Below are 5,509 nucleotides of genomic sequence, written 5' to 3' on the forward strand. Positions count from 1 at the left end.
ATGTGTGAGTCCATGTGTGTATATGTGTATGTTTTGTGTGTATCTATGTGTGTGTGTGTCTTTGTATATGTGTGTGACTGTGTGTATAATTGTGTGTGCCTATGTGTGTGAATGTGTATATGAGTATGGGTGTGTGCAATCATGTGTATGTGTGTGCACGTGCATGTAGGTGTAAGTGAGTATATGTGTGTGTGATTGTGTGAGTGTGTGTACAGGTGTATGTGTGCATCTGTGTGTGCACATGTGTGACTGTGTGTGCGGGTTTTACTCAGGTGGTCTCCACTGCTCTGTATTCATCACTGCAGCAGCCACCTGGTGTCCTGAAGACAGCATTTCATAGCACTCCTCCACATCCTCTCAACAACTGGTGATGTGATTCTTTACCTCCCTAAAACTATCTTTAAGATTTTATCATAGAAAAGCCAATAATTTGCTGCATTAGATTAGATTCCCTTAGCAATTATTTAGAAACAATTAAACTTTACTAAATTCTCTTGATGCATTTCATGAAAACTTTGTCCAATCAGAATAGAAGTGCTTAGCCTTCCCTAGGTTTAGCTTGTATAGGTAAAATATTCCTGCTCTGAATGCACTAGAGATTGGCTATGCATTATTAGAGAGTGAGCTCGTAGAGGGGTGTTAGCAACCAGGCTGACAGCTGAGCTGTCTCTGGTTTCCACAAGGTGGCATGAAAGAACCTGTTCTCACACAGAGATCCACACAAGATAAATAAATCAAGAAATATTTAAGAAATTGAACACTTCCTGTGTGGTTCCTGGAGATGTGTCAATGTTTCAATTCATCAATCTTGATGGTGCTTTGTCAGATGTCAGGTGGCAAACAGCATAATGTTATCAATGATGATTTTGGTTATCATTTGCAGTGGTTACTCACTCGGCTGGAACCTTACTTTTAAAGTTGAATCCAACATACTCTAAGCCAGTGATTTTATTTTCCTCTTTAATTTTTTTAATCTTTTTTTTAATGTTTGGGTGTTTCGACTGCATCTATGTCTGTGTAGCACATGTATGCAGTGCCTGTAGAGGCCTAAAGAGAACAGAAGATCTGGAAGAAAAATTAAAGCTGGCTTGTGAGCCATCATGTGGGTACTAAGAATTGAATCCGAGGTCCTCTGAAAGAGCAGCCAGTGCCCTTAACAGCTAAGACATATCTCTAGCCCCATAAACTAGGGATATCACATGGAGTTGACCATGGAGTTTATTAAAGTTTTACTTGTACATGTACATGGAATTTATTAAATTCAAATGTTAAAAATTCCTGCACAAAAGAGGGAGAGCCTAGAGGATTTAAGTTTGAGGTTATCATTAACTACAAGAAACCTAAGCTATGTGAGTCCTTGTCTCAAAAATGTTAATTGATCAAATTTAATTTGGTACAGCTGTTTAGGATAGGCTCCATATCTCTTAACTTAATATTTTACAATAGACTCAGTGATGGTGATATTATTTTACATTATGACTTCAGAATTATAAATGTTACATCTCCAAATTTTCCCTCTCTGTTCATGTTTATAAGTTAACTGTAATATTCACTGCCTCTTTTCAAAATGGTAACAATTATTAAAAGTGTAAATAAGCCTTCTAGAGCTTTTGGAGGAAGAGGCCCAGCTTTGTTTCGGCACACACTAATTCCTTATTGATTATTTCTGTAACCGGATCTCATCAGATCTGTCTTTAAGAAATTATTAGCAACTAACCAAAGTTGTTAGCCTCTCTTTCATCCTCAGACAGACTTTCTTTTACTGCAATTATTCTTTTCTTTCAGGGCTCTACAATCAACTACACGTTTTGTTCTTCCTGTCTTTAACAGAGACAGTCTTGAAGACACAGAAAATGCCTGTGCATGAGTTTTAAGTAACTGGTACTTTAATCAGTACCTCTTAGGTTTCTGATCTAATTGCTTAAGTCACTTTAGGACAGGACCAGTAGGCTGAGTCAGAATTTCCTGAACTCTTCTGAGTCAATAAGCAGATGGGTCTGTAGTTTTCTAACCTGAGATCAGCATACACACAAAAACAGAATCAATTACATAGAACTGAAAGAACCAATGAGAGATGATTATGGCAGTTTGTTTAAAATATTTTTGGTATTTTCATGTCATGTCTAGATATCCAAGGTAACTAAGTTATATATAACCCATTACACTCAAAACACATGCCCTCTTAGGTGCTGAGGTTGAAACCAGGCCCTCGTGCAAGAATTTTAGGCACACTTTCTACCACTGAGCTGTCTGCCAGCCTGAAACCATACAACTTAGTAGGCTTTGCCTCTCTAAACTGAAATGGAACTCTCTCTACATGAAACTCATTCTCCCTGCCTGATTGTAGTGTCCGACCAGCGGATCTACACGGGTTGTGGGTAACTTCGAACTGGAGGTTGGACCAGACCTATGGGAATAAACAGGTTGAGAACAAAAAACAGGACGCTAAGTAAACGTATCAAAGTGTACTTTACTTGGGGTGAAATGGGTTTTTATATTCAGGCAGCTAAGTGAAACCACAATATCCAAACATAGTATATACATAACATAAATACGACAGCAGATGCAGTGAGACGCCAGTTCTCAGTGGCATCACATTCCAGGCAGTTTACAGTGAGCAGACTTCAAATGGGTGTCCGTCTTTTGATTTCAGGAGGAGCTGCAGTGTTTGTGAGCTATTGTCTTGCACCACAGGTGGCCGGCTTCAGCCTGGGGCTGTCAGTGTACTTTCAGTTTCAGAGTCCCGTAGCAGCATTAGGGCAGTATTGGAGGGGGAGACAACATCTGATCTTTGAAAAATTCAGCAATTCTTTATTAACCATTCTCACTGCAGAGATTTATTTATTTTTATTTTACACATATGAATGTTTTGTCTGCATGTGTATATGTGTACCATATGCATGATTGGTACCCATGGAGGATGGAAGATAGTGTTGGATCTGCTAGAACTGAACCAACAGATGGTTGTAGGCTGCTGTATGGATGCTGAGAACCAAATGAGGGTCATCAGCTGCCAGAATAGCAAATTCTCTTAACCATTGAGCCACACCTCCAGCCTCAACAAATTCTGTTTTAATAGTAACATAGTATTTTCATAGTGCTAATAATGATTGCTTTTCTAAGTATGAGTGGGGGTAGTGTTGTTTACCAGAACATGGACAATCAGTAGCTGCATCGCTATGAGAATGGCATCCTAACAACCAGATCCTAGAGTGCTGCCATGAGCCCCTTTGCCTTACGCCTTACACGAGGAAGTGGGGACAGAGCCAACCTTGTGAGTAACTCAGCTTCTGTGAGTCGATGGTTGCAGTGGCCATGTCTCTTCTAGATGACAAGGTCTGAGTCACTCCTCTATATCCTCTGGCTCTCCCATGCTTTTCAGTCCCTGTTCCTACAATGTCCCCTGAGCAGAGGGAGAGTTGATACAGATGTTACAGATGCCCTGTTGAGGGGCAACCATGCTGTCATCACCTGTCTGACCAGCTGTGGGCTTCTGCAATAGCCACTGCAAAAGTGACACAGGCTGGCAACAGCACAAGTCTATGGGAATAAAAATAAGAATCTAGAAGGTTTGTCACCATGCCCGTATAGCAAAACAATCCTTTTGTCCTCCCAGAGACCTGTGACACCCACAGCTACAGACTCTTGGCCAGGTTTACAGCAGCAGCCAAGAGTTTCCTGGCCTCGATGAACACTGCCAATTAGACATACAAATTTTGAAATTCATATTAGAGGAAACATGCACTGTTTGTCTTCTGAGCCTGAGGTATCTTGCTTAGCATAATATCTTCCTGGTCCATCCATTTTCCTGTAATTTTTATGATTTCATTTTTCTTTCCTGCTGAATAAAATTCTATTATATCCATCCTCGGTTGCTGGTCATCTATTATGCATGAGGCTTTAGATTGGCAGTTTAGAGCAGTACAGTCATCCTCATCTCCTTTAATATCCTTCATTGGAAACACAACGGCATGATTCCAACTGTTGGTGTTCTTCCGTATCCCAGTGGCTGCAATGCAGTTGAGCAGCTTTCCTGATGTGGCTTTTTCTGCAAAGTTAGTTAGAAATGTTACTTATCTGTAATAAAGTCCATCTGCTGTCAAGTGTGTGTGCGCGCACGAGCGTGTATGTGTGTGTGTGTGTGTGTGTGTGTGTGTGTGTGTGTGTGTGTGCTATGTGTTTGTGATCTATGTGCAGTGTGAATATGTTGTATATATATGGTGTTGGTTTTGTGTGTGGTGTATATGGTGTATGTATGTGGTATGTAGGTTTGTGTGTGTATATACATATATATATGTATATACACAACATATATATATATATATATATATATATATATATGTTGTATAGGTTTGTGCACATGAATACTGTGCCTTTGAAGGCCAAAAGAGGGAATCAGATCCTCTGTAGCCACTGTTTCAGGTAAATCGTAAGCTGTCTCAACTCCAGATGAGCCATCTTTCCAGACCCTAAAAGAATATTTCAAGGTCTTTCAACACCTTGCTATGATCCACTGACATGCCTGATTGATGGGATTTTTGCAAGATGACTCACATTTCAAATCAACACTCTGGCCAGTTAGCTCAGTTGGTTAGAGCGTGGTGCTAATAACACAAAGGTCGCGGGTTCGATCCCCGTACGGGCCAGTGTGAGCACTTGCCGGGCAGTGATGGTGCATGCCTTTAATCCCAGCACTTGGGAGGCAGAGGCAGGTGGTTTTCTGAGTTCGAGGCCAGCCTGGTCTACAGAGTGAGCTCCAGGACAGCCAGGGCTATACAGAGAAACCCTGTCTCGAAAAAAAAATTATAAATCAAATCAACAATGAGCGTTAATTCCATAAAGGCCACCACTTAAGCATAATCTGGCCTAAAGCACCATGACTAAGACTGCCCTTCTGAGAGGTTAAAAAGATCAAAATGCAGAAAATCTGTACAGCTTAAATGTGGCCAGCACCCAGGTAAGGCAGCAGATAAACCTTCCATGTCATAAAGGACGGCATGCTAACTTTGTTTTACTTTGGTTCACCACTCTGCTCCTCATCAGAGGAGTGTTCTTAAAAGTTGGAGAGAGTTGCACCAAAACCTACAGGAGACTCCAAGTTTATCCAAGAGTCTTATCAAGACTCTAGACTTGAATATCCCTCCATCTTTTTCCCAGCTATGTATATGTTGTTTCTCAAATAGGGAAATACAATGGGCAGGGTCTTCCTAAATCAATTAACAATAAAGAGAACAACCAACACACACACACACACACACACACACGCATACACACACACACACGCACACACGCACACGCACACGCACACGCACACACACACACAGGTTAACCTGATCTAGATGATTTATCCTTAAGACTTTCTTCTCAGGTGATTCTAGTCTATATCAACTTGAGAGCTAAGAGCACAATACTTGAATAAATACCATATGAAGCCCATTACTATGTAAAAATAAACATATGCCATCAAAAAAGTAGTCCAGGTTAAGATTCCTCACAGACACCTCCATAA

General features: G+C 40.7%; 1 non-coding gene across 1 annotated transcript; it reads left to right on the plus strand.

Moving 5' to 3' along the window:
• Positions 1–4,572: 4,572 nt before the first annotated feature.
• Trnai-aau lies at positions 4,573–4,646 on the plus strand. The gene has a single exon. It is a non-coding gene; the product is annotated as a tRNA-Ile (tRNA).
• The last annotated feature ends 863 nt before the right edge of the window (positions 4,647–5,509 follow it).

The sequence above is a fragment of the Mastomys coucha genome, unplaced genomic scaffold (assembly GCF_008632895.1).
Source record: "Mastomys coucha isolate ucsf_1 unplaced genomic scaffold, UCSF_Mcou_1 pScaffold21, whole genome shotgun sequence".
NCBI lineage: Eukaryota > Metazoa > Chordata > Mammalia > Rodentia > Muridae > Mastomys > Mastomys coucha.